Source organism: Rhyacophila brunnea, unplaced genomic scaffold (genome assembly GCF_057557595.1).
Source record: "Rhyacophila brunnea isolate RB1 unplaced genomic scaffold, BYU_Rbru_1.0 scaffold_38, whole genome shotgun sequence".
Lineage (NCBI taxonomy): Eukaryota > Metazoa > Arthropoda > Insecta > Trichoptera > Rhyacophilidae > Rhyacophila > Rhyacophila brunnea.
This window is the reverse complement of record NW_028233048.1, coordinates 1,778,006-1,790,734: the sequence shown is the minus strand read 5'-3', so window position 1 is coordinate 1,790,734 and position 12,729 is coordinate 1,778,006. Positions and strand designations below refer to the sequence as shown.

Genomic DNA, 12,729 nt, shown 5'->3' with positions numbered 1-12,729 from the left:
TTATTAAATATTATGGTATGAATATGTCAATCAAAATTATAGTTTGGGCTATTATTAAATTGGGTTAAAAAAATATTTAAAGTGATAAATATTATTGATTTGAATATGTCAATCAAAATTATAGTAGGACTATAAATTCTTTCGAGTAATTAAATACTATAATGTGAATATTTCAATCAAAATTATAGTTCGATCATAAATTCTTTAAGTAATTAAATATTCTTGTATGGAAAAATAAAAAAAAACATTTTCACTGTTAAAGTTTATTGATTATACTTTCTTAGCTTTTTTAGCTGGGGGTGCACCGGTGGCAGCAGCTTTTGGCTTATCATCTTCGATCAATTTCATTCCAACCAAATCTGATTTGCTGTAGGTAGTATCGATGGCACCAACACCTACAACTCTTCCACCATCTCTTAAAGCGAATCTTGCAAGTCCGGGAACGTCTGAGACGGCTTCCATGACACAGTCTTTCTTTGGAATTATGACAGCGATCATAGTTTCACCTTTGATGACAATATCTGGATTTTCGATTTCTTCTTTAATTTCTCTTGATTTCTTAGACATAATCTTAGCGATCTGGACTGGGACGTGAACAACACCAAGATCAAGGACTGGGGTGTATCCAGTTCGGATACCTTTGGGGTGTTCAACGATAACAATCTTAGCTTTACCTCCCTTGTATAACTTGCATGGGTTATCTTTTAGACTTGACATCACATGACCAGCTTTAATCTTACTTACCTCACCTTTAACAACTTTCAAAACGAATCCGAAGTTATCACCAGCATAGACAGCATCACAAGCCTTGTTATGGATTTCGAGGGTCTTGATTTCACCTACAAAATCTGAAGGTTGGACAGTAACAGGCAGGCCAGGGGCTATCTTACCGTGAAGTACCCTTGCAGTAAGTACAGTTCCGACACCAGGGACCTTGATGACATGGTTGATACTTGCTCTAAGAGGCTTATGGATTGGTCTTTCTGGTGCTGTTTGATAATTAAGACCATCTTCAAGTGTGAATACTGGTTCTGCATTCGCATTCTCTTTCCATCCCTTGAACCATTCAAATCTTGCTCCCTTCTTTGTCATGTTGATTCCTTCAAGACCACTAATTGGTAATACCATGGGGTTCTTGTCAGTGTGAATCTTCTTAACAAGTCTTACCATTTCGTCGGCAATATTCTCAAATCTTTCCTTTTGTTTGTCTGCTTCGGCAAATGTATCAACTTTGTTAACTGCAATGATAACTTTCTTAACTCCCAAAACTCCACTAATCATAATATGATCCTTCAATGTCCCACTGTTGTATGCACTCTCGAACTCTGATGTTGCTGAAGGAACAATAACAACTGCAACGTCGGCTTGTGCTGTTCCAGAGACCATATTCTTGATAAAGTCTTTGTGTCCAGGACAATCAATAACGTTAAGATTGAACTTCTCAGTCTCAAGCTTGACTAGTGTTGTTGTTATGGTAATACCTCGATCTCGCTCTGCTTCATTCTTATCGGTGAAGAAGGCAAAGGAAAAAGACCCCTTTCCTTTTAACTCGGCTTCTTTCTTAAGCTTGTCAAGACTTCTTTGATCAAGTGTTCCAAAGTCATGGGCAAGTCTTCCGATAGTTGTCGACTTTCCAGAGTCAACATGTCCAATAAAGCAGATGCTCAACTTTTCTTTTTCCATTTCGTAGGGGGAGTTTATAAATCCATATTTATACAAAAAATATGAAACTTTTCAAGAAAAAAAAGTTTGGATGGATTTTATTGGATAACTATAAAACATTTATGTGATATTATACGTGTCTCATAAATATTTCAATAATTGTTGGACTTCTCAAAAGTTTATTGAATCATAAAAATATTTTTTTACAATGAATCAGAAAGTAAACTATTTTATAAAATCTAACTTATACGTGTCTCATAAATGTTTCAATAATTGTTGGACTTTTCAAAAGTTTATTGAATCATAAAAATATTTTTTTTATAATGGATCAGAATAAAAACTATTTTATAAAATCTAACAATTATGAAATATTTATTAGACACGTATAATTTCACATAAATGTTTTATAGTTACCCAATAAAATTCATCCAAACTTTTTTTTCTTGAAATATTTATGAGACACGTATAATTTCACATAAATGTTTTATAGTTACCCAATAGAATTCATCCAAACTTTGATTTCTTGAAAAGTTTCAATAATTGTTGGACTTCTCAAAAGTATAAAACTTTTAATATTATCGAATCAAAAGTCTTTTCTCGTTGATTTTTTAAATGAAAGGATCAGAAAAAGTGACGTGTGTTCATAATTAAACATATTTTACAAACATACTATGATTGATTAACATTAATAGTATCATCATGACAGTATCTTCGTATTTTTCCAGATGTAAAATATCCGAGAAATTCTATTTTCTAAAGTAATTCTAAAAGGAATTTTATATTCCGAAAATAAAAATTATAATTGAAACGACTTTTATGCACACAGAGAAATTTTATATTCTGAAAATAAAAATTATAATGGAAATGACTTTTATGTACATAGGAGAAATTATATATTTTGAAAGGTGCTTTTAATTATGAAAAGACTTTGCATACATAGTGTACTTCTATGTACATAGAGAAATTATTTATTCTTGAAGGGTGCTTTATATCATGAAGATAATATGGTTAACAGAAATGACTTTATTGTTATGAAAGAAAATCTTTATATTGACAAAAGAATATTATATTTATGAAAAAAACCCTTTATTCTACGGAAATATCGTATTTACACAGTGTTCAAGATCATAAAATGTTTACTTTATAGTAAATAATAATGTAACGATCGATTTCTTGCAAATTGAATGAAATCGGGCCATAAAATTATCTAAGAATTATTTCTTGAATAGTGTTTTATAGCCATCGATTACGCAATAGTAAATATCTTTCTTATTTATAATAGATTTTAAATAGATAATTAAGTTATAGAAATTCATGATCTATGGAAATCAATACTTTAAATTATAAACATGTTGTGAACGGTAGATTAAAATACATCATCAGACCATACGGGAAATTAAATCATCGCGAATAGATTTTTAAACAGGAATATTTATGCAATATATTTGGATTGATGTATTTAAATATACGATTCGTATTTAAACAGAATAACAAAATTAATAAATTGATTCCTATTTTTGATTCAGAGTTAAATTATATCTGTAGAATGGTCTTATTCACAAATAAATAGAAATATAATCTAGATAAAATCACTAAATAACGGTATTTATTTATAATCAGCGTGTATCTATACAATCACATTATTTTTTGCCCCTTTTATAATTCATCGAAACTTTGAATTTCTTATATACCATAAATTATAAGCTTTCGTAGAATCTCATTCTCTTCAAAAACCTACTATAAGCATCTTATACCTTCAATACGTGTTAATTCAGGTATGTTCAAAACATCATTTTTTAGTAAAATACATTCGTTTACGTTACCATTCCAAACTCTTTAATATACGATTCATAGTATCTCTTGACTACGGCATTCATATTTCTGCAAATTAGCTAGTTTTTATTGGCAGCAACATCATCATATTTTATACTTTACCGTCTTCAAAATGATCAAATTACCACTACTGCTAATTCTAATTTCAATAACTATAATCGGATTTTACTTCTAAACAACGAGATTACAAATCTTATCTAGATAAAAAAAATTATCACACCTAAAAAAATTAAAATAATTTAAAGGATCGTTGTTGCTGGTATATGAAATAAAATACCATAAACAAAAAAAAATATTCAAAACAATGAAATTATAAAATTCTAACCATATAAAATTAGTTTTTTTATAAATTTCTGGATAAAATATTCATTATAGAGAAATATAAATACTAATACTAATAATTTTTACAAAGAAATTTCATATGTGTTTGATGAAAAATATTATATTTATCGAGAATTAATACTTTTCATATTAGTATTTTGTGATTTATCGAGATTTCTGTTCTCTTTTACAAGAAATCCACCACAAAACTTATAACTTAAATTATTTTTTCAACTTAACTCATTGAATATTTAATACTGTTAAAAATTTATTATAATAGAGTTTCATAAAAATTAATTTGTGTTTTTGCAATGGATTCTGCATTTCTATAAGTATCACTAAATTATAAGCAAATATAAGTTATCTACAGAAAATGCGTGTTATCGTCAAAACTATAAAATAATTGAATTTGAAGTATTTTAATAATACTATATTATCTTTATAACAAAATAATAGGGATATGCTCTCTTTCCAATAGTTTAAAACGGTTGTATTATAGTTGACTTATTTTGTATGCGAAATCTGGAACATTATATCTAAATCTCCGTTAAATTAACGAAAATGTTATCTAAAATTATGATTGAATATTTTGTATACAAAATCTAGAACACGTTATCTTGATCTCTGTTTTATTCTCAAAAATGTTATCTAAAATTATGATTGAATATTTTGTATACAAAATCTGGAACATGTTATCTTGATCTCTGTTTTATTCTCAAAAATGTTATCATAATATCTGCTTTATTCTCAGGAATGTTATCTAAAATTATGATTGACTTATTTTGTACCGAAAACATGATCATATTATATAAATCACTGTTAAATTCTTGAAAATGTTATATAAATCTCTCTTATCTGCTTAAAGATATTCGAAAAGATGTATGGATACCAATGTTTTTACAAGAAAGTCACAAAGATGCTATTATAATATATTTTCTCTATTTAAAGAAATTCGCGAAGGTGCATAAATGTTAATATTTTTCAAAGAAAATCATGTATTTTTTATTAAATTATTTTTAATTTATGGGTAAAGTTTCTTTTTATCAATTATATCGTAGTCAGTCCATTAGTAAAATTGCTAATCTCCTTTTAAATCTTTTGTCACCTCCCCCTGATCTATCTTCATCAACTGCTTCTCTTATCTCAAATGAGACGTGTTAAAGTGTCTTGGTAGAATATTACATATATTAAAACTATATAAAAATACGAAATTATTTTTTTAATGAATTTTATAAAACATATGATCAATTTTTGAAGCAAAAAGCATATTCAAACATAAATTTCTGTTTAGTTAGGGATATTTTTTAATAAAGAAATTCTGTAATTTATAAAAAAAATCTTGAAACGATGCGTAGATACCAAATAATTTTTATCCTAGAGTTGGTAATCTTATACACACTTACTTTTTATAAAAAAAAAATTGGAATCTTGTCAACGCGACATATTGTTTATAGTCAGATTATTAATTATACCTCGAAAAAACTTATTTTTTTGTGGCTTTATAAAACCATACTATTTTAATAATAAATATTTCGAAAATATCTGAAGTTCTTTAGATGACTTTTTCTGTATAAAAAAACGTATTGTTATGTGGCTTTGTAAAACCATACTATTTTAATAATAAATATTTCGAAAATATCTGAAGCTCTTTAGTTGACTTTTTCTGTATAAAAAAACGTATTTTTGTGGCTCTGTAAAACCATACTATTTTATTAATAAATATTTCGAAAATATCTGAAGTTCTTTAGTTGACTTTTTCTGTATAAAAAAACGTATTGTTATGTGGCTTTGTAAAACCATACTATTTTAATAATAAATATTTCGAAAATATATGAAGTTCTTTAGATGACTTTTTCTGTATAAAACTACTGAAAAAAAAATTAAACGAATATTTAACCGATTTCTTGAATATTTTTAGGTAATTGATTATCTTGTGATTAAAACAACCGACTTCGTACCATCATTAACTGAATTTTAAGCCGATTCCGATTATAAAGTTTTTAAATTGGAACATTGCTGTCCAGATTGAATTTTTTTTTCAAATGGAATTTATAACTTAAATTGATTTTAGAGAATACAGCCAATAATATAGATATGATGTGTCTAGGGCTAATCAATCACGACGTGCTAAAAGAAAGATATAAAATGTAACTATCAAAATTAAACCATAAATAAAAAGTATATTTTCTTTAACTGTTTAGATGTAAAAAAGCCAATAAACAGTAGAATACGTACAAAAAATAGAGAAAATGAATATGCATGCATTGATTAGTTATCGAAGAAGAAGAAAATATAAAAATATGTGAATAAGATTGTTAGAATTATAGCATAGTTAAGCAAAAAATTAGAATAATAAGTTTTGAAAGAAGAAAATGCATAGAAAAAGAAGTGGTTCGTAAAAGAAAAATTAAAAAAATATGTTCAATAAATAAATTTATGTCATGCAGAAGCATTTTTTAGTCGTCAAAGAACAAATTATAAAATGAACAACTAAAATTTTGTCTATCTATGACGCTTTATATACCTTGATTATACAAATAAAATGAAACTTATAATTAATTTAATTCTATAATGAAAGAAACTAAAGCCATCATGTAATTCAACGACAAAACCCATTATAGCTGAAATTATTTATACGATCTGCATATCGTATGGTATGAATTTCACATATTTAAAATCTCTGTGTTCAATAATATAAGAAATAATAATAAAATTTTATCTTTTTTGTCCTATTTAACATTACTGAAAATAGATAAATTTGCTAGAAATTTTTACGCTTAAAATGCAGCAAAAATATGATGAAAAGAAATTTTTTAATCATTAAAATTCGTTATATATTGCGAATTATGTTTTTCGATACAAGAAATGTGGCTGGTTTGAAAATATGTACTTGAAAAATCCGAAATGTTGAATTACATTACAAATATAATTTCTATTTTATCATAGCACACGTTGGATATTAAAAAAAAGCATTCAAAAAATTATTAACTCAAAAATAAACAAAATACTATCATATAAACATCAAGGAAACACATCACAGACTCTTTTATTTCATGTGCCTCTCGTCTTGATAAATAAAAAAAAATTCTTATGTCTTTTTTTACAAAAAAAACGCTATCATATGGCAAAGTAATCTAATAATACACACTTATCGGAATTTAATATTTGAAAATACTCTCCATGAAACCTTAAGATCACGTTTAAAAGTCAACTTTGTTTAAAATTTGTTATATAGTTTAAATTTGTAATTCAATATTATTGCGATACCAAATAATGGTTTTATATTTGTTCGAAATTAAACAAAATAATCAAATTGTCGTTTTAGTACAGATATTATATGTTGTTTCACCTATACATTTTTCATTCTTATAGTGTCAACAAAAAACTTATTAATACAATATTTCATGCATTATTATGCCTGCATTAATATATTCGGGCCATGATATGTTATTATAATATTGAGATTTAATTTATGTACACAATCTCCGTATAGAGTTATTTAGATTATAAGATAGCAATTAATTTTTGAAATAAAAAATTTTGAATGAAAAATAAAAAAATTTCTTGCTGGTTATAGAAAATATATTTGCACGCTATCAAATGAGTCGACAAAGATTTAATACCATTTTTTCTTGACGATATACTATTTCACCAGATGACAGCCAGAAAAAAATTAAAAATTTAGTTAATGCATACATTGATACGATTAGGCATTGAAAAACAAATAACAATTGTTATTTTATGTTTAAGTTGATATCTATATATTTTTTATGATAATATTATTCTAAAACGCAGGATTAGTTGTTTATATAAATAAATTAGCTTATGTAGCTTTTTTTCTTTTGTCTTAATATGTTTTTAGGCATAACTTGTAGAGTATTCTTTCAATAACATATTTAAAAAAAGGTTTATTTATAGAATAATCTCTTCCGATGTATTTTAGAGATAAATTAGATATAAAATTAGATTTTTTCTACATTTTCCCATTATTTATATTTATATAGATAATTATTTTCAACTTTTACAAAAAACGACATTATCAGTGTTTCTCGATTAGTTCACTGCTTATAAACTTGCATTTAAAAGTGAAAAACCGAAAATAAACATATAGTTGTGGTTTGAAGCTCTGCTATTATTTTCAATTGTTTATTTTTAATTTCAACTCTAAGTATTCCACAATAAAGGTTGAAGACCTCGCGGTAAACATTTCCATTTCCATCTTTTTACCCATACCAACCAAGAAACTAACATCATCCTGCAATTCCTTATCGTTTTTAAAGAGTCTCAAAGTCTCAATCATCTTTAAATCTCTTTTTGTAAGCGGTAATAACTCATTTTCATCAATTTTATAAGTAAAAACATCTGAACATCCTATACCAATACGAGACATTCCCGCCACACACTCTTTATTCTTTTTCGAACCATATTTATAAACTAAATAAATATGCATTCCGAATGGATCATAATCAAAAAGACCGTATATTTTTACAATATTTTCAATTCTTTTTAGAAAATTAACTGTATTTCTACAGGGATAGCCTTTACCACAAACTAATAGAATATCGCGTAGAATTGCACTAGATTCCGATTGACGACGCAGTAAAGAAAAAAGACTATCTTTCTCTACAACTAAAACCATACGCGCGCTTGTGTATACGAATTTTACATCTACCATATCGGGAATAAGAAGGCAATTGTCAAGAAGAGTGTTGCCGATTGAAAAAGTAACACGACCATGAATCAATCCTTTGAGTGAAGAAGAAATTAGAAGATCGTTTCGTGTTACATTAAATAGCGAAGATGTGCGATAAGCAAGATCTTCAACACATTTTTGTGATCCAAATACACGAACTGACTCGTAATATATTTCACGTATATTCTTTTTTGTCTTTGAATCTTGCATTCCTTTAAGTATCTCGTAAAAACGAAGTATTTTTGGAAGATTTGGCTTTTTAAGGTCCTTAAGAAGAATTCTTGTTTCTTTCTTTATCAAACTTACAACATCACGCATTTTATGCAAATGTTTAATATACAGTTATGGTATTTTTCGCTCCATAAAATCTTATATAAATGATATTATTTTGATATAAAGAAAGATGGTATACTTTTAAACATCACAGCATGTTATAAGTATCTGAATAAATCATTTACATCGCGACTAGAATATCTTAAAACATACAATAATTTTCTTACAAATACGTTTTTCAATAATTAATAGATAAATCCTTGATAAATATAAAAAATACAATGTAAGAGACATATAGTTATTATAAAACTAATTTTAAACATGCAATTTTCTATGTTTTAGTGTAAATAAAAAAAATTCTTGAATTTTCACCATATTTTTTTAGATCTTTTATCAAAAATTAATATAATGAAATCAAATGGATTATGATTTAAACGTAAATATTTATTACATATCATCATTTTTGCATTATTATTCATAATTATATGGTGAATATTGCTTATAAATCCAATTTTTTTCAAAAAGATTATTAATATATTATACTATGCTTTTAGTTAATATTACTTCATGTGTGTTTTTGATATATTGATCAGTCTAAATTCCATGTATATTAATTTACAATTATAATTATATCCACTTTTACTGTATAGGGACTATATCTGGTGTTTTTTATGCACCAAATAAAATGATAATATTAAATAAATTAAACATCCACAAAGGAAACAATTTTTTTTTAAATATTATCAGCTACATAGAAAAAAATAGGCGTGCAAAACAAATTAAAAGAAATTAAATGCTGAAATCATAAAACATATAATCTGTGAACTTAGCATTCTAATTTTATTTTCTACAAAATCTTGGATTAAAGAAAAATAATCTTAAGTAAAAATTATATCTTAATATCACTTAGAATAATCTTTATATAAATTCTTGCTTTCCTGATTAGCCCTTTATAACTTTTCAAAGCCTATAATTATAGCCCTTAATATATAAAAAATCAATTGGTTTTTTTAAATAATGCACAGCGCACAAAAAATTCTGATAGTTACTCCCATGCTTAGCAATTTTTTAAATTAGTTCCAAAAAGAAATTTTGCCTGTGTATAGAAAATTTAATTATTTTCAAATAAAAAATGTTCCTACTTTTTAATTATAATCTTTATAGGATAAACTGAAAAGAAAAAAAGACTAAAGGTATATTTTGTTAAATAATAGGAAATATACACTGTACATCAAATATTAAATTCTTTTTAAAATTAAATACAGTTATATATCTCTTAAAAATACATTTTAGAGCCTTTTAATATCACTAAATAAAATTAAACACAAAATCAACTCCTATTTAAATTCACACCTAATATATGGATTTTTAAGCTAAAGAGAATTCTTATATTGTGATTTTTTTGTCGAAATAGCCAATTTATATTAATTTGACGACAAAATAATTAATGATCTTATAATTAAATGGTAAAAGTACGGATAAAAAACAATTCAGATGCTTCAAAAACTTAAGATTTGAATAACGAAGAGATTTTATGCCGGTATTATATGTTTTTAAATCAATTATAAAATATACAACTTTTGGTTTTATTTATCTATTGTAACATTATTTTTAGCCGAAAAAAACACGCGGTGATAAATAATTGTCATTAAAAGAAAAAACCACATGCTCGAGAACAAAATTAGGAAATTATTAAAATGGTAAGCATAAATATGCATACATTTATACTTTTTTTGAAAATTAGTGTTTTTATTATAATTGATATAGACCTGTTGTATATTTGGGAGTATCAGAATAATAAAAGAACACCTTCAATATAATTCATCTGTCGAGGAAAACCAAAAATATAGGCACAATCAGTACTTTTAATAGAGTTAGTTTACATTATGTTTCGTAATCATCGCACACTTATCATATTATATAAATTTGATATCTAGATGCACCTTGAAGGCTGTGAAAATTTTTAACCCTTAATATTCGAAATTTTCGTTGGTATTGCTACCATTTTTATACTTATATTTCTATAACAGTATTAGTAAATATAATAATCGCAGATACGATAATATTGAATTTACAACGATTTATTTTGTATAAATGCCAGATTTATTTTATATTAAAAATCATCTATATTTTGAAATTTTTGGGGATAAAGAACTATCTTTCATAATATATTTATTTTCTCAATTAGTGCAGTCATGGATCAATCTGAATTTACTTTTTCAGCACAGCTAGATGAAAAATAAATATTTATCTAAAAAAAATATAATATATGTACAAATACTAAATGTTTATCTAAAAAAAATATTTTATGCACACAAATATTAAATTTTTTGTCTTTATATTTCTTCAATATATTTTTAAAAACAAAAACAATTTAGAATGAATGTAAAACCTCTGATTTAACATTTAATTATAAGAAAATATTTATGTTAACGCTATAATAATATCTTGTTAATAGATTATTCGTATTCAATATGGTGTTTTGACGCTTTTTTAATTATCTCGATTCGTATACCGATATTTTGCCAGATCACGAGAAAATTATTGTAATATCACATGTTTAACATGTATATTCTATTTACAATCCTTATGATCACAAGTATACACGACTGTTTAAATTTATAAGGCTGAATATATTTACTTAAATCACGAATAATAGCACTTAAGATTTTATTTCTATAATAAATCATAAATACGTATTTTGGTCTGTATTTTTCGAATTATTATAATTTAAGGATAAAAAGTATGTTAATTTTCTAAACTTTTACGTTTTCCACACTTCAATTTTAATAAACATATTAAATCCAAACAATATAGAAAGCAAATCATAAATACGTATTTTGGTATATATTTTTCGAATGAATATAATTTAAGGATAAAAGGTAGGTTAATTTTCTAAATTTTTACGGTCTCCACACTTCAATTTTAATGAAAATATTAAATCCAAAAATTATAGAAAGCAAAGGTATTTTTTCGTAAAACTAAAAAAATCAGGTTAAATTTTTTGTTGATGTAGGCAGATTATTTTAGACAAAATATTTCTTATGTATTTGCAAGTTTTTTGGATTTTATTTTATTTTTAAACATCGCATAATGTTGTAAATTGCTGAAATTTCACAAAGAATATATTAAAAAATGTTTTTTTTTGAAAAAATCATATAATATATCAATTAATTAAAATTTAACATGTCAAATCATTGGACTTAATGAATCTGATTAAAAAAATAATTTAATGATTAGAGATATTTCATCTTTTTCATCACTAAATTTAATTTACCTAAATGTCGTATCGCATCTAAAACATAAGATAAAATACAATATATGATTCTGAATTCCTTTTGCAATTATTTCATCTACCTCTTTTTTTATATTATTAAGTTGGTTTATATAATATTTTATCATAAAAGTCAAGAAAATCTAATATGTGTTTTTTTTGCTATTAGTTTGAATAGAGGTAACCAATTACATTGTAAAACTCGAAAAAGACCGGTTATTTGTTCAATTTAAAATTGTTTTAAAATATTTGGAAAATTTATTGCTCGATAATCTTTTTATTTGTTAAAATTAATAAGATGAATCGGCGGAAAAATAAAGCCAGGACATGGATTTATATCTATTTTCTATTATAGTCCCTAAAAGACAGCTTATATTCTCGGGTTATATGCATTCAAAACTTTACTTTCGATATTTATTATTTGGCCATTCATAAACCTTATAGATTTTTAGTGTGCACAATTCTCTAGTGTATCGCAACCAATAGATTGATTTTTTTATCGACAAAATATTTAGAAATAAGTTGATATGATATTTTATTGCAAAATGCTATGAATCACAAAATGAAAACATTATACAAATTTATCTAATTAATATAATAAATTAATAGATAATTAATAATATAAATCCAAAACATGGTTTCACATTAGATCCGTTTAAGGGATACAATAATG

The 12,729-nt window shown here is 25.3% G+C and overlaps 1 pseudogene; it reads right to left on the bottom strand.

Moving 5' to 3' along the window:
- Positions 1-270: 270 nt before the first annotated feature.
- LOC147067568 (uncharacterized) lies at positions 271-1,683 on the bottom strand (annotated as a pseudogene).
- Positions 1,684-12,729: the final 11,046 nt, after the last annotated feature.